The sequence below is a fragment of the Camelus bactrianus genome, chromosome 15, assembly GCF_048773025.1.
Source record: "Camelus bactrianus isolate YW-2024 breed Bactrian camel chromosome 15, ASM4877302v1, whole genome shotgun sequence".
NCBI lineage: Eukaryota > Metazoa > Chordata > Mammalia > Artiodactyla > Camelidae > Camelus > Camelus bactrianus.
In genome coordinates this window covers 11020678-11038959 of record NC_133553.1, presented here as the reverse complement: position 1 = coordinate 11038959, position 18282 = coordinate 11020678, and the positions used below count along the sequence as shown (strand labels likewise).

The following is an 18282-nucleotide window of genomic DNA, read 5'->3' as shown; positions in this document are numbered from 1 at the left end:
TTAAAAGAGGCAATTTACATAGAGGGAAATATGGTTCTTGTTTGTTCTGTGCAAAGAGAGATTATGAATAAAGGGAACTGGCAACTGAGTATCATAGTTCAAATTCTATGAATACAGGTTTTATGATAAGATATCTACTACACGCATTTTGCTTACAGTTAACTGCCTAAAAATCACCAGCTCCACAGAGTTAAACTTTGTGTTAAAGGACTATTGAGTTACAGGGGAATTGGCCATATCAGGTAGCTAGTGGCATAGTACCAGTTGTGAAAATTGAAATAAATGTGTTGACAAATGGATTAATTGAATATGTTAATGCTGTGAATGAGAAAACAATTCATGGGGATAATATACCCACAAGTAAGTTGATCTGACAAAAAGCACAGACTGACATCAAATGGATAAAAAATACTGGGAAAAAGTGAAAATGCCACCAAGATAACAAGGTGGGTCGGCTGGGTGGGAGAGCACATTAAAGGAACTTAAAAAATTTCACATGGCTTTGGCTTATTAAAATATTTTACACTATCTTTTTTGGTTTTTTTAAAAAAGAAGATTTGAAAGCACCTAAAAAACATGCAAATTGTTAAAAAAAAAATCCCACATGGCAAATTCAGACAGTTTGTAAACATCATTTGGATGTTTGCCAAAGAAAATAAAGAAGCCTCTGCCCATGAGATTGCACATGGTGGAAGAGGACCTTCCAACCCTGTCTATCTTATGCTAGATGGCAGCCCAGAGGTTCTCTGTGCAGCAGCTACAAACAAAGTGTTACTATCTGGAAGGGAAGGGACTGTGGAATTTCCACTGATTGGCCATCAACCCAGCTTTAATTTTTCCAGACATTCTGCATGTACAGGCTTATGACACTGGAGGACTTTGATGTTATCCTTTACTTTGAACCACTCTGTCTTCCTTCCTTTATTAACAGAATCTTCCCAGTCTTCTAATATTTCAGTGACAGTAAGGACATAGACATATGTCCTGTGCTTTCTGTCTTGGTTCTCAAATTTGCCCAGGAGTCTGCCTGAGTTTCCTTTGACTCCAGCCTCTTGGTAAACCTCCCTCACGGCAGCACCAGCAGGCTCCTCCTGGGGGTCCGGTCCTCCTCCTGGGCCAGTCCACTGGTCTGGGACCGATGGCTGCCCACCAGCAGCACCTCGTCCTCCTGCTCGCTCCAGAAGCACAGGGACGCCGCCCGCTTCTTGAAGCCCTCGCGGTCCTAGGTCCGTGGCCGGTGGAGCTTGGACCTCATCACAGAGGTGGGCTCTCGCTGCCTCCGCTCCTCCAGAGGCCGCCACCACTCCAGGGAGTGGGGGCGAGGACGAGTAGGGACGCACGGCGGCGAGGCCGGTCAGTCACGGAGCCGGCGGCCGCTCCAACACAGGGCGGGGCGCGAGCGCCGGTCCCTGCAGGCCGGGCGCCGCGGAGGGAGCGCGGCCTCCGCCCGGGCGTCTGCCGCTCTCCCCGGAGCCCGCCGCCCGCTCGCCCCGGCTCCCTCCCGCCGCCGCCGCCCAGGGCATAGCCGGGCGCGAGGAGCGAGGTGCGAGGAGTGAGGAGACGGCTGCAGGAGCTCCCTCAGGCCCGGCAGCAGCGCCGCGGCCGCGCGAGGTGTTCTGAGGTCGGCTGCGGGGCCTCTGACCTGCTGAGTGTGCACAGGTGACTCTGTGCGGTGTCTGTCAGTGTGCCGTTCGTGGCGGGGTCTGTGTTCGGGGACGGGTGTGTTTCTGTCTGCAATTGCCACAGTTGGTTCCGGCCCTCCAGCCCTCCCCAGCCCCATTCTCAGCCTCGTGGTCCTGACATGCCCACTGCTTCTGCCCTGGATGCTTTCTCTGGGCTCCGCCCCCAGCATTTCCACATCACGCCTGCTGTCTTAGTCCTGAAGAAATACTGTCCTTTGGATTTGTGCCACCTTCTGTAAGTTGAAATCTTCTGGACTAAGTGCGGCAGTGAGTTGGAGTCAGAAGAGGAGGTGAGCAAAGTGATTTCTGTCCTGTACCTCTTTTTTTTTTTTTTCACCTTTTCAAGCTATTGCTTCAAGATGCCTTTCTGAGGACAAGGATTAAAATTCACTCTCTTAGCTTTGTTGCTATTCTTCATTTCTAATACATTGGGAACTACAAATAATCTACTTTTAAAAATAGTTGTATATGTTTACTCATTTGTTTTGGAATAAATTTGATGAAGATGAGTTTATGGAAAAGCAAAGTGTGACCAGGGATTAGGAATTTAAATGGAAAATTGAATCTTCATGAAGCTTTCCACATTTCACTAGATGTTAAATTCTACAGTGAAGTTTCATATGATTATTAACTATAAGTATATTCCTAAATATCATGGTTAAACTGTTATTAAAATAATGTACCATAAAGCCATTAATATTTTTACACAATACAGTTGTTTGATTATTGAATTTTTCTTTTTGTCAGATATTAGTCAGCAACCTCTTAGTTTTTTATTTTAGTGGTTTTGTAACAAGAATAAAAATATATTTTAAATCTATGTGACATAGAGTTTTATTAAAATGACTTGAAATTGTATGAGCATTTTTCAGTTTACTTTCTTCTTTCACATTATATTTTTAATTTTGTCTCCTTCTACATTGTATTTTAAAATTTGGAACCGATTGATATGTGCTTTTCACTTCACTATCATGAGGGATGTTTTTTCAGATGAAACTGAAAAATTTAGTAATTCATCTTTTGTCAGTATTAAAAGCAGACCAGATAAGTTCCTTTGTGCAGCTCTAAAAATAATACCAGAACATAAGAAAGGTTTCTGTATTACTTTATGTGCTCTGTGATAGCATCTCTTCTGTGAGCACATTCAACTCCAAATAAGACCCTGACATTGAAAATTTACTTGTACATACACAGGGGCTATATTATGCTTCCTTGATCCTTGAAATGAGTATGGATGCTGACAGAAATCTTTGTGCTGTTCTCCCTAAGGTATTGCCATCAGAGAGTCAGCAAATGTGGTTGACCAAGCCCAGAGGAGGGTGCTAAGGGGAGTTCATGACCTGGACTTTTTCATAGGGGATGAAGCCATAGATAAACCCACATATGCCACAAAGGTAAACTCCCCAACGGGATTTGCTTCTGTAAGTGTATCACCAAGACCAGAGCAGTAGGATGAATAATGCAAAATGGTAGATTTTATAGCAATTGTATTTGTGAGCTGTGTATTTTATTCTTGTGTTGGAAAAGAGGTTTTGTTGTTGTTGGTTTTGAATGGGATATTTTTCAAAATTGAAGTATAGTTGATTTACAGTGTTGTGCTAGTTGAACAAGGTATTTTTCATGTGGGGAATCAAGTGAATTTACAAAACCCCAAAATGCAGGATTGACTCTGGGAATGCTGGGCTTCATGTGAGAGCAAGACCTGCTTCTGTGGAAAATTGCAGGTTGACTCATTAACCTGTCAGATGTAGAAGTGCTTGATTAATTAAAAAGAAGCACTAAAATTGTTTAACTAGGTATTTGTTCTAAAAACCTCCAAACTCCAAATGGAATGGTATGGTGGATTAGCTGTACTTTTCCATCTGTTACTCCACTGTTAAGATGATACTTTGTACTTAGAGATATGAAGTAGAATATAAACAATAATATAACTTAATATTTCTGGTAAAGTGCCTGTTATTTCTTTACATAAATTAACATTCACCCAGTGCAAAGGACCTGTTTTCTCTAATAACTCAGTCTCTTCTGGGCCAGTGCTTTTAAACTGTTGCTGTTACTGACATGGACTGAAGCTTGACATAGTTTGATTTCTCTTGCTGTAGTGGCCAATAAGACATGGTATAATTGAAGACTAAGATCTAATGGAGAGATTCATGGAACAAGTGATTTTTAATTTTCCCTGAGCTGAACCAAAGTGCCATCACTTTTTGATGGTGAGTAACTGGGACTGAGAGAAGAGCTATGTGGATTGTGGGTTGCTTAGATTTGAAACCCAGGATATTCTTCCCTGGGGAGTTTTTAATTCCGACTAAAGCTTTTTGTATGAGTTGGAGTGCTTTTTGGGCAAATAACAAGAAGGCTCAACCAAAATGTCCAAAACCAAATAGGGCTTATTATCCCAGAAAACAGGATGCCAGAGTCAGGCCACTCAGGGCTGGTTACTTGAGCAGCTCAGAGATGGAGGTGAGAACCCAGCCTAATTCACCTGTTTGGCCTCTTGTGCTGGTTCCCCTCAGGCCCCAGGGTGGCTGCCCGAGATCCTGTACTGTCTCTTGGTGTATTTACTTTCAGAGTTTTAGAATTAAGACTCCCTTCCTCAGAAACCTTCCTGGCAGATTTGCCCTGTCTGTCTGTGCCCAGTGTGGGCCCTAGAGGGGAACAAAATTACTTTGGTACATTTTGATGAGTCAAGATTCTCTCCTGTTGCTGGTGAGGGGACCACGTCTCATTACCTGGCCCCAAGAGGTAAGCACCTAATCCAGCCTCCAGCAGCAAGGAATGAGGAGGCAGGAAGGGGTTTGGGTAGGAAACCACGTGTGTAGTTAGGTGTCCTCATGAAATAACTGGATGGCTCTGACTTTTGCTTCTTACAACAGAGGGAGCTGAGTCAAGGTGCTGTTTTGCCAAGGTTTAAATCTCACTCTAACACTGAGCTGAGTTATGGGCCCTGATATTGTGGATGTAATTGACCTTGTTCAGGTGAAATAAAACAATACAGAGAAATGAAGAGAAGTATCTCTTGGTTGTGGAGTCTGTTTTCATTGTTCTATGTTCTTTTTAAGTTAAAATTAATTACATGTATAAAACACTTACTTTAAAGGGAGCAATTGCATGTAACATAAGCTGCATATTAAAACCTACATAATTTAGCTTTGGATTTTTTCCATGCTAGTGCACTGTCAAATGGTCCCTGATCCAATTATATAACTCTTTCTAATGTTAAATATGGAATATTCTTTGGAATTATCTGGCTTAAAATATATGAAGTACAAGGCTGTTAAAGCAGTTAGTGGAATTTATATATTTAGTGTCTATTAAATCAAGTCCTTGAAAGTGCTCTGATCTTTTTTTTTTGGCTGTGTCTTCACAACTAGGAATTGCCACATCCAAGTACTGTGTTTTACAGGCCACTGTGTATTTTCTCTCTTGTGTATCTACGATGGTTTACGTAAAATACATGGAGCCAGGAAACTGACAGTATGTCTGAGTGGCTTTGTCTTTACAGCCAAAACAAATTACACACTCCCACCTGTCATGATTGGCTTGTTCCCTTCTCTAGTACTTTACATAACTACATTGTGGTAGGACTCCAGGCATGGGCCTGGGGCCCAGCTGCCTCTCTCTGCCTGTCCCATCCTGCTCTGCTCAGAGGGAGTCAGAGTCTTAGGCCTGTGGAGCAAATGCAACCACCAGGACACAGCCCACAGGAAATTTTTCCTACCAGAAATTTTTCTGCTCTAGCTGGCATATACAGCGCAGTACAATAAAACCAATTGCTGGGAAGGAATTGGAGGTGTTTGGTATGAATATGGAAAGGCATAAGTCCTTTGCCAAAAATGAGTATCTGAAGTGAATGTTCAAAAATAATCAAGTTTATTACATTAAACACAAGAAAATATTGTGTTACCTGTATTTTACTTTGAAGTTAGCAGGTGGGCTTGCTGCATGATGTGACAGAGGAAGTTATGAGAAGGGTGGGTGTCTCTCAGGCTTATGTCCTTTGTCATCAGTTAATGGGATAATTAAAGGGGAGTGAAGCAGGTAAAGGGATTTGTGGCCACATCCAGAAATTCATTGAAGACATTTACTGAGCCACTACATCAGCTAATGGCTTCTTGGTGTAACATAGTCTAAAAGTTTTAAATTAAAGTTGCCTCAGTAGCCTATGAAATTGTCCCTTCTGACTGCCATGACAGACGTCTGCACATCCATGGTGGGAATGAGCTCAGTACTGCTCATGATTTTCAAGAAGTTTCAGAGACGCAACTCATGTTGGTCTTGTGGACTGAGCAGAGAGCAAATGGGAACCACACTTCTTTCTCTAATACTGAATTGCCCAGAGTTCAAAACAGAATCATATATTTTAAAGAACTGCAGTGCTCTGGATGGGAAATTGAATTGTAACTGTAGAGGAGATTTGCAAACTTTTTTGAATATGAATCAGGGGAGGAAGAGCAAGCAGCAGTGCTGCCCAAGGATGCTGGGAACCAGGAGCTCTGCCATCCACCTGAAAGCAGGAAAGATGGGTGTCCCAGCTCAGGGATGGAGAATCACCCTTCCTTCATCCTTTTGTTCCACTCAAGTAGCCTGTGAGCTGCCCACCCACATTGGCAAGGGCAGGTCTCCTTACTCAGTCTACTGCATGCTAAGTTCTACCAGAGACACCCTCTCAGACACACCCCAGAAAGAATGGTATACCAGCTCTCGGGGTATCACTTAGCCAAGTCAAGCTGACACATGAAATTCACCATGACATGTGATTTGTCCTGGCTTACCACAGTAACTCCCTTCCTGGTTCATGATGGTGGCTCAGACCTGCTCTGTCCAGTACACTAGAACTGGCCAGTGTGGAACTGGACTTACTTGGCATTGCTGAGTCTGTTACTGCTGGACCGTGTGCTTCCCATTTTCAGTATATTGTCATCTTGGTTTCTACTTGCCCTTCCTTGAGGATTCATGTTTTTAAAAATGTTTCTTTACTGCAGTTATGGAGAGTTTTGGGACTGGAGCAATATTAGTTGCATGTGTTCAGTTTGCTTTCTTTATCCAGAAATATGGATTGATTTTTATAGTACTGACTAATTATTCATTTTTGAATTAATACTTGATGATATTTTACCATTATTATGAATAAAAATGCTTATATAACTTGCATTCATGTGAAGTTTTAATCATATGCTTCAGCATTTAAAAAATAAGAAAAAACTTGATATCTCCAATTTAGATCTTGTTATATATAAATAATGGTTTTTGGAAGGTTTTATTTAAATTAGTCATCTAAAGGAACAATTACTGGTGGTAAACAGGAGAAAAGGAGGATTGAGGAAAACATAGACTTATGATTATGGTTCTGAGAACCCAGAAGAATGTGCCTTTAATAATGCTGAATTTGATTCAGGAACCAGGAGAACCTAATTTTATTGTAAACTTTCTCTTAATGGAAGTGTAGATTTTAATGTAAATTCTTCACAGATAGTGAATTGCTTGGCAGCAAGTACTAAAGTGTAAAAATCAGTGATTTAAGAAAGTTAAAGTTTTTATTTTTCTTAAAGACATTTGTAGTAGGGAGGGCAGTGCTGGTATGTCAGCTTCCTGGTGTCATTAGGGAATCTATGTGCTCTAGTATATTTAGAATATGGCTTCCATTCTAAGATTGCCTTAGATCACAAGTTAGCTACTGCAGCTCCAGTCATCACCTCCATATTTTAGGAAAGAAGGGGCTAAGAGCAGAAGTGGGCCTACTACATGAGTCTACCTTCAACCTTGTAAGGAGCTTTCTAAGAAGACACATCCAACAACCTTTGCTTTTTATTGGTCAGAATTTAGCCATCCCTGTCCACCAGGAAGTCTGGGAAATGCTGCTTTCTGGGCCTGTGATTTATCAGTGGTATGTCATTAAGGCAGAAGGCAGAATAGATACTGGATACAGAAATTGCAGTGCCTGCCATAATGATGTGACTACAGGTATGAAAACAGTGGCAGAACAAGAATTCAGCTGTCTTCACAACTGTGGTTGGATATGGAAAGTGTTGTCCACATTACAGAGCCAACAGGCTAGGGAAAATCCACACCAGGATGTGCTGCAGCTTCTGCCCTGGGCTGATGTCTTTTTTCTGTTAGCTTCTCTGCCTGTGGAGAAATAAACCAGGAAGTTGTACTAGGAGTTTCTGTGGCCTTCATACACAGGCTGTAATCCAGGGTTTCACAACTCTTGTAAAGTTTTTTTTTTTTTTTCTTATTATAGAACTATAAGAGTGATTTAGAAAATTTGGAAGATGCTCGTGGGACTTTTCACACTCCTGTCCCATTAACATAAATATTAACATTTAGTATAGCTACATTTAATCTTTTCACTCATGTTTTTATATGATTTTGAATTCAATATTGTGTCCTCCATCCCTCTCCCCCCATTTTCTTGTGTGGTTTTCATAATCCTCATTTAAATGGCCATACAATCATGTATTCAGTGGATGTTTCCTATCTGTTTAGCAGCCCAACTATTTTTAGATGTTTACTTTTGTTTCTAATTCTTGGTTTTGTAAGAAATAATATAAAGTAATCTTTGCACAGTTTTTTTCTGTATTTAGAGCATTTTTATATTAAGAATATAAAAATTATATATATATATATATATATCATTTGGGGGTCCAGATGTGTTAATAATTTTGAATCTCTGATATACCATTTCACATTGAAATCTTCAATCTACAAGAAGCCACATTATTTGAACTCAGGATTGATTAATATCATTTTTGGTTATTTGACTTTTTAATTTGCATTTTGAATAACTTTGACTTTAAACTTTTTTTTCATGTATTTATTAGTTGTATTTTCTCCTTTGTGAATTGCCTATTCATGTCCTGGGTTTTGTACATATCAGTGTTTTATTGCTTTTATTGTTGCTATGATTTCTTTGAACTTTTTTTTACTTAAATTTTTCTTTTGTGATAAAATGTACATACCATAAAATATACCATTTTAACCATTTCTGAATGTACATTTTGGTGAGTTGAGTACATTGACATTGTTGTGCAGCCATCACCAACATCCATCTCAGGATCTTCTTCATCTTCCAAACTGAAACTGTCCCCATTAAAGAATAACTCTCTTTCCCCCTCTCCCAGCCCTAGCCCCCACCATCACCCCTCTGTCTTTATGACTGTAACTATTCTGGGTCCTCATATAAGTGGAATCATCCAGTATTAGTCCTTCCATGACTGGCTTATTTCACTTGGTATAAGGCCTTCAGAGTTCAGCCACATTGTAGCACAAGTCAGAATTTCCTTCCTTTTTTAAGGCTGAATAATATTCTGTTGTATGTATGACCACAATCTGTTTATGGTGTGAACTCTTTCATATAACAGATAAGAAGTTTTTGTCATAAGCAGATACTTTTTTCTCACTTGATTTTTTTGTAGGTTATGTTTTTGAACATCTGTAATTGTAAATTTTTATGTAAGTAAACCTATTTTCCTTTGATGTTTATATATATTTTTCAATCATCTGGGATTTATTTGGAACATCACTTGACACTGAATTTAAACCCAGGGAGAATCCAGAGCCAGGGTTAATCTACTTCTTGTTGGAATGTCTTCTATAGGCTCACTTTTGTTTTAAACCAGGCAGGCAGGAAATATTCCCTGACTATGCTCCCACTTTGCATACCTTTCTAGCCTTCCTCTCTTCATCCTACTCCCCCCTCTAATAAGTTTAAATGTTATGTTTATATAGTTAACTTATTAAGATGCTTGGATTCCTCTTCAAGGTAAGAGATGACTGTAGGTCTCTGGAGTTAATACATGCAATTTCTTCTGGTCTAAGATATATTGTTGATATTACAGTTGATTGTTGATATATTCAGCACTTGCTAAGTGCCCAGCCCTCTCCCCTCCAAGTATTTGCATGAATTCACTCACTTATTTAATCCCACAGACAATTGTGAGGTAGATAGTTATTAGGCCTATTTTTCAGGTTAATATGAGGTGCCAAAAGGAGACATATTGTAACCTAAATATTGGAATCTGTAGCTATTCTTCATGTGCTTTAAATGAAAGAAAACTAAAAAAAAAAATCTGAATAGTATTCACTAACACAGTGCTAAATGTGTACTGGGAACTTTAAGGTATTAACTAATTTGATCTCAGCCCCTTGAGGTAGGCACATTAAAATAAGTAGTGTGTTATTGAGTGACTTTTAGATCTTTTACTTACAATCTACTTTTGATGACTTTATTACTTCTTGTATATGTCTTAAGATTGCTTTCTCTCTCCCATTCAGGGAGTGTATTGATTCTAATTCGAGTAATTGAAACTTACTTGGGGCATGATGTTTGAGCTTTGTATAAGACAGGGGTATAAACAAAAGCCCCCAGCTAGTTGATAACCAGATTTGATTATTTGCTTGAAGAGATAGCATACACACAGCACAGAATTCAAAGGATGCAGAAGGATTTCCAGTGCAAGAGTGTCTCCTTCCCACCTCTGTGTTGCCTTCCATATCCCCTTCCTGGAGGAAACCACCTTTACTGGTGCTTAACCAGCAATAATTTTGTGCAGGCACATGGATTATACATAAACTTTTTTCACAAAATGGTAACAAATTACACATACTATTGTATATTTTGATTTTTACTTTAAACATTTTAGAAATTATAATTTAAAATATATGAAATTTACCCCCTTAACACATTTTTAAATGTATCACTTGGTAATGTTACCCACATTCACATTGTGGTGTAACAGGCCTCTAGAACTTTTCCATCTTGCAAGATTGAAACTTTGTGCCCATAAACAGCTCCTCATTTCTTTCCCTCATACACCTTGTTTTTTTAAAAAATGTTGTAGGTACAGAAGTGTATTTAAGAATGTGCATGTATGGAGAGACCTCTTTTCATGTGGCAAGTTTATAGTAGAGATTGTTTCATATCTGCAGACACACTGCCCATCCTTTTTAATTGCTGCAAAATGTTGCATTTTATGGATGTGGCCTAATCTGTGTAATCAGTTCCTAGTGATGTGCAGTTATGCTGTTTCTGATCTTGGAAGCTGTGTTGAATGTGCACCTCTCTGAGGTACATTATTTTAGATGTCCCTTGGCTGGACAGTGGGATTTGATTTTGTCTCATAGTCTTAGCCCAGAGACTTTCTCTTCAGTAGGTGAGTTTCTCACTGGTACACACTGATGATTTTAGTAATAATAATGCACTTTCACTGAGTACATTCCCCATGCCAGGTGCTGCCATGAGCACTTTGTTTAGACTCCTGTGAGGTCAGTACTAATTATGTGTGGAGAGAGGAAATCACTTTCCAAGCTTGGTAAAATTGAAGGTGGGGTGTGGCTGGGCTGACTGGACTTGGAGCTCTCCCATTGACCATGCTGAAATGGCCTGGGCTGTGTGGCAGGTGTCTGTGGACCCAGCTGCTTTACTGGGCGCTGTGCTTTTTGGTTTTAATGTGTTTTATTTATGTATGGATATTTTAAAACCCAGGCTTGGTTTTCTCTTTGGTTTCTATTGGGTGCATATTCGTTCTGATAATTGGTATCTTTTAAAACATATTTTAACATAACTGTACTTATGTATAATATATTTGCCTGTATTTGTTTAGGGATGATTGCTTCCTACTGTGCTTAGTGACCAAGTTGGTACATTTCCACATTTCTTTCCTCCTCATCCTTTCTTCTATCACCTGCTTTTGATTGTTTATGTTAGTGAACTTACTCTGATATTTATGTTTATAACTTTATGTTTACTGATGTCTCTGCTGCTCTACCAATAAAACAATATCTTTTGATTTCATGACACAAGGGTATCAGTGTCTTTATATTTTTCTCCTTTCCATCTGTGCCTGCCAACTTGATACTATTTCTGCTGTTTTAATTTATAATATTTACCTTCTGTTAGCTATAGCTATAGATTCTCCTAGAAAAGAAAAGTATTTATCCCTACATCTTAAATGGACTACTTGCTCACTGTAAGTCTTTGGCTGTACTTTAGGCATTCTTATTATTTGGCTAAAGCTTATTGTCTGATGGTTAATTCATGAAGGGTTCATAGAAACCAAATTCTCTCAAGTTGTTGTATGTTTAAAGGCATTTTGTTTTTGCAACAGTCTTGATTGGCATGTGGCCAGGTGTAGAATTCTGGGGTTGTATTTTCCTCCTGGAAGAGTCTGTAAGTGTGGCCCTGTGTGTCCCAGTGTCCTACATGTAGCTGTGCCAATGGCTGAGACAGGCTGCCTATTTCCTGCTTTAAGAATATGTTGCTCTGCTCAATAAGCCTAACAAAACATCACAGGCTGAGTGGCTTCAATAACAGGCATTTGTTTTCTCACAGTTCTGGGGGCTTTAGGTCTGAGATCAAGGTGCCATCATGGTTGATTTATGGTGATATCTCTCTTCCTGGCTTGCAGATGGTCTCCTTCTCATCGGGTCATTGTGTGGCTCTTCCTCTGTGTGTGAGTGAGAGAGAGCTCTCTGGTGCCTCTGCCTTTTCCTGCAGAGATGTTAGTGCTGTCCTGTGACCTCACTGACCCTGGATTACCCCCCAAGGGGCTTCATCTCCAAACACAGTCACCTGAGGGTTGCAGCTTCAGCATAAGAGTTTTGGGACACACAGCCCAGTATATAACAAAGGGTAATGTGGATTTATTTATTTATTTTTTTGTCAAAAAGCCCAGATATTTTTTTTTCTTTCTTTCTTTTTTTTTTTTTTTTTGTTTACAGCTTAAATATGTGATGTAAATCCATATTTATTGACATGGACAAATGTTCACAACATATTGCTGAATGACAAAAAGCAGGTTTATTAATTTTTATCTTTCTGTAATCCTGTTAATTTCCTATAAGATATTATTTTAAATAGACATTTCAAAAAATTCAGATATCTATGTCATGATTTTCATCTGCTTTATTTTTATATTTTCCTGGATACATGTTTTTTATCTTCCATTTATTTTTCCTATTTTCTCCCTCCCATCTCTTTTTCTATGAGTGTTTTTATATGGTGTTTGGCTGATCTTTTTGTGTTCTTTCCTCATCTTTGAGTGAGGGGAGCTCTTCCTGAACTGGCTGTGTGTGAGAGTTTAGGCTGGGTGGCGGGCAGCATCTGGGTGAAACAGCTTCTGCCCTGGGCTTGTCTTTCTCACAGCTGATGGTGGAGGTGTTCAATCCCACCTTTCTGCCTGTGGTCTGAGGGCAGGGGCCTGGGGAGCAAGGGTCCTGCATCTGTGCAGCTCAGACTGCTCTGGTTCCAAGCAAGGGCTCTCTGCTTTTGCTCTTCTCTGGAGAACTGGCTATTGCCTGGTGTCTGGAGTCACTGGTCTTCACTTTCCATGTCCTCACTCATCTGGTCTCGATGGGGTTGTTATTGCCCTTGGCAGCTCAATGCACATCTCTTCAGATTCACGGTGTTTGGGTGTTCTGTTATCCGAGGTGGAGTTTCCTTTTCTGTAACTTGTTCTTGTTTTGGGGGGGATTAGTAAGAGCAGAAGTGTTTAGAGAGGCTTTGCTCTCTCAAAGATTATAAACCCCACAGCCAAAATATCTTTAATCAATCACTCTAGGTGTACACTGTCTGTCAAATTAGGGAGTTGTACAGCATCTTAATGAACATGCTTTTAGATTAACTTTTTGTGGTTCTGATGTAATTACATGAAATTTGGGTGAACACTAAATATAGTGAATGTTTTCTTACAGACAGAACCTCCCCTGAATACACCAGAAAATAGAGAATATCTTGCAGAAATTATGTTTGAATTATATAATGTACTAGGACTCTACATTTCAGTTCAGGTAAGGACAAGTGACTTTCATGATTCCCAAGTGACCTTAGTTGTCTAATATGGAAGAAATGTTGATTCTAGAGGCCTCGGTAAGTTTGTGTTGTGTGGTTTCCTTTCCCATTCACTCAAGTGCACACGAACACGTCCCATTCAGGTCCAAACTCAAACACTGTACAGAGTAAGTTCTGTGATTTTTGTTTTTACTGCTGGTGTAATTTGTCCAGCTTATGTCTGTTTGCATGCATTCAAATCTAAGGTACCATCAGGGAGACAAGATAAAGATGTAGGTGTGGTTCTTTGGCTTCTTTTACTTCTGAACATAAAAAAGAAAACATACTATAGAATCTGTTTTTAAAAAAAAAGAAAAGAAAACAAATGCCTTTCAAGGGTTGCCCCTTGTGGATCTGAGCTCCTGTGGATCCATGAGTTTGCAGAACTTCCCCTGGAGCTGCTTGGTTTTTTTTGGGGGGGGTTGTTGGTTTTAGGTGTAATGTATCTGTCACTCTATATAAGGGGATTGACTGAAATTTGGGGGAATAAATGATAAAATTGTTTCCAAAATGTTTCCTGCATTTTCTATTTCCTTAAGGTAGGAAAAAAGAGGAGGAGTTGCATAGATGATTAACTTGGAAAATTCCACATGCTGTGTCCACTGTGTGCTGATTCTCAGTACACAGCAGCATTGTAAAGGCTTTGAGAATGCCTGCATTAGAGAACTCTGTTTACTCCACCACTTCCAAATTTAACCAGAAATATTTCCTCTCCCCTAAGCTGTTTCTGTTCCATGGACTAGGAGACACTTTAGGAAACACTGGACCAGTGGTTCTCAAAGTGGTCTGTGCAGCAAAGTCTCCTCAAAAGGGTTTTTCAAAGTACACATTCTCAGAATTTATATCAGACCATGGGTTTCCAGCCTCAGCACTTTGGATCAGACAGTCATTGGGGGAGAGGTGGGTACTGAGCTGTGTGTTATGGGATGTCTAGCAGCATCTCTGGTTTTGACCCACCAGGGGAAGCACCACCACCAGCCTCCTCTCCCCCAAATGTGACAGCAAGAAATGGTACCATATGTTGCCAGGTGCTCCTTGGGGGCAAAATTGCCCCTGGTTGAGAACCACCATCCTGGTCCTGCCAGATGAGAATTTCTGGGTGACAGGCCCAGTATTTTGTCTTTCTAAAGTCTCCACAAGTAGTCTTATTGCAACCCATCTGTGGACCCACACTGGAAACCAGAGGATTAGAAATTAAAACCTCCTGATTCCACAATAAAATTCCTTTCTCACTGGCTTTTCTTTGCAAAGCATTGATTTATCTTACTGAGAAGTTGATTCCTCCAGATTAAGTGCACCAAATTTACATGTTAGTTGTCCACTTTGGAATTCGGATTTGGGAGGAAGATTGAAGGTAGGGAATGGAAAGTTCATTCAGACTCAGTAAGAAAGAAAGGGCTTATTGCTCAAACCTGAGGACAGGCTGGTGGAACACTTGAGAAAGTCCCCATGCTGATGGTCTCTGTGGCTTTTGTGCAGGCAGGCCTGGCCTTAGGTGTGTACTGGACATCATGACAAGTTGGTGAATACACATTAACAGGAATCATCATTGACAGTAGGGACGGGGTCACTCATGCTATCCCAGTGGTCAACAGGGCACCCAGTTCTGCTCTTTCTGTGGGCCTAACCTGATTTGAGGTGAAGGAAGCAGTGAAAGGAAAAAACCTTTCTGTTAATTAAAACACCACTTTTGAAGACATACCTGTATTTAGCAAAGGTAACAAGAGTCTTTAAACCCAGATATGTGAGAAAGTGGAAGATGCCCAGTTTCTTTGGCACTGGCAGTTGGAAATTTGTGGTAGCAGTTATTGCAGTCAGGTGCAGTCTGATGTCCCCGCGCTCTGCTTGGCCCTGGTGTCACTTTGCCAGGAGGGTCTTCCTGGCTTTCATTCTGAACTGTTATCTGGAAATCAGTGGGTGTGTTGCATGGCCATTTGGACGGTGAATCTGTGTTCTGTGACAAGATCGGGCTGGAGAGGATTGCTTCTTGTTTTTTAAAAATTATTTAAGAGCCAAGAAGGAGAGATTGTTCACCTTGACTTGCAGGATGCTTTGCAATGTCACTTTTCGGTTCTAACTTTCAAAATATTACAGAAGTGATTCCTAATTCAGGCTTCAAGAGACTATATATATTTGTCCAATGGACTAGTTAAATGAATTATTTAAAGTTTGGTTTTTGTTTGTTTGTTTGTTTTTTTGAAAATTAATTGAAGCTATCTGGAGGCAGTTACAGTGGGAAGTCAGACCTGCCGTTCCTCCAACAGGTCCCTTCTTGGAGGCAACCCCTGATACTGATGTTTGTTATTTTGTGTATTACAATTATCTTTTGAGTGAATATAGGTTTATGTGTGTATATGTTAAGCTCCTTTTAAAAATGCAATAAATAAATCACTATGCTATACACTGGAAACTAACACAACTTTGTAAATCAACTGAGACTTAAATTTAAAAATGTAAACTAGGGTTTTTAAAAACAATTCATTTACTTCAATTAAAAAATAATCACTGTTTTATTTCAGGACGTTGCAGGGATGATGTACTAATATGATGCTGCTTTAATTCCTCAAAGTTCAGAAATCACTGCAGGGGGAGGCTGACATGTCTGCGGTCAGGAGGAAAAAACTAAATCCTTCCCCTCTGTCCTCACACCCTGCCAGTGTTCCCTTTGCCCTGGGGTGAGGAGAGGCAGGAAGCCTGCAGAGCGTGCTCTGTGCTCACAGCCCCTTCAGCCAGTCTCAGAAAACTTCCCCCTCGTGGATGTGAGGTGTGTTGGTGCCACCTGCTGTGTGGTCCTACCTGGCTCCTCTCTGAGGTCATATCCTCAGAGGTCAGTGCAGGCCAAGGTCAGGGCCAGTGCCTGTGGGCCTGCTTCCTGTCCTCCCCTGTGCATCTAAAACAAGTTTCACACTGCACGCAGGCCTACAGAGAAAGTTGTTGTTCAAATTTTTCTCTGTTTCTTAGTGCAGTTTTTTCCCCCAATTATAAAAATTATTTATTGTATGAAATTTAGATAAAATGGAGAAATGTAAAGAAGAAAATAGAGTGACCCACAAACCTGCCCAGAGGACTGTGCCACACTTTTTTGGTATAGCCTTCTGAGCTATTTTTCTTAGACACATGATCATATTTTAAACACAATTGGGATACCCTCCATCTGATTTAATGTTCTAATTGTACAATGTGCTCCTGAAGTTGTGTTTTGCATATTGATTTATCCCTGATGTGTTTTTATGGTTAAATACTCTGTGGAAAAATATTTAGTAACAACCTAACAGCCCATCATGTGGGTATAGCACAATTCACTTACTTGTTTTCCTATTGTTGGCTGTGGGTTATTTTAATATATTTAATCTGTGATGAAGCTGATACTTACTTAATATGGATTGAATTAATTTTAGAAAATTTTATATGTAATGTATTGAGTATAGAAATCGTGAATAGTTTCTGTTTGTGAGAGCTACTGTTCTTATGAATTTAAGTTTTTGATTTTAATAATATGTACATATCTTTTATCTTGATCTTAAATATTTTACAATTGGCTTGGACACCTGAGAAAGGCTACACACTCTCTCACTTCTAGAAGTTGGGCACCTCAGAAGGCATAAGAGGAATTCAGTCACCTGTTCTTGCAACTTCACTGGTAACTGTCTGTGCTTGTACTCGGTGGAACTGATACATCTGTCAGATGGATGAGGATTTGCTCCAGCCTTCTGTCTCCATGAGTGTGTGACAAGCAGCCAGTGCCATCAGGGAGCTCAGAGTGCCTCCTCTACCTGGTGCAGTTGGGGACATTGTCCACTCTGCCCAGCTGCTCCCACCAGCATGAGCTGGATCTTCCCAACCTGTGGCCTGAATGTTGAGTGGCACCCTGGTGGGCTGGTGAGGCCCTGGGGTCACACAGCAGCTCCTGGCCCTGTCCTGCTGGTGATGGCTGACAGCCTGGTCACTGGCCCGGGAGGGCAGCTGGGTGAGCAGATCCAAACTCCCCCCAGCATGGATATCACATAGCATAGGGTTGAGGGGAACCTGCCAGACTGTTCCTTCCTACCAAGTGCAGCTCTTTCTAGAGTGAGCAGATCGGTTATTGAGTCCTTAATGCATGCCTAAACCATGCTGTGTGCTTGACCCACTGCCTGTCACTAGGTCCCTTCTGTGCACCCACTCGCCCCATATGATGGGTGAAGGTGCCAAGACTGAAACATATGTGTTAACAGGTGTGGCCATGGTTACTCTGCCCACAGATATGGAACCAGGATCTGAGTCCAGGTTGTTACACTCTAAGTCCTGCATGCTAACCAGATTGTTGACTTTTAAATGCAAGCCAATTTGTAGTTGGTTTAAAAATTAATAGTTAAACGGCAAAAATGTATGTGACAATGAATATATATATGTTCATGTATAACTGAAAAAATTGTGCTCTACACTGGAATTTGACACAACATTGTAAAATGCCTATAAATCAATAAAAATATTTATAAAATTAATAGTTAAAACTTTTTCCTTTTTGTTAGAGGAACAAAGTAAAATGATCCATTGTTCAGACAGACAGCAGCATTTTGGAAATTAACTACCTTCTGTGGTTTTCTCTTCACATTCCTAATGGAAAGGCCACTTTGGTTGCTTACAGATCATCTCAGGTTCTCCTAATGGAATTGCATGCATGGTCATTTTATCCCCCCACCCCCAGTCCTGAGCTTTGCACAGAGTGGGGATTCAGTAAATGCTTGCATTGCCAGGGCAGGTGGGGGCAGGAGTCTAAATTAGAGTCCA

The 18282-nt window shown here is 40.4% G+C and overlaps 1 long non-coding RNA gene across 1 annotated transcript; it reads left to right on the top strand.

Annotated features, from left to right (window-relative positions):
- Positions 1–11820: 11820 nt before the first annotated feature.
- On the top strand, positions 11821–17996 carry LOC141573437 (uncharacterized). The gene is made up of 2 exons (XR_012499125.1): positions 11821–13472; positions 17070–17996. It is a non-coding gene; the product is annotated as an uncharacterized LOC141573437 (long non-coding RNA).
- The last annotated feature ends 286 nt before the right edge of the window (positions 17997–18282 follow it).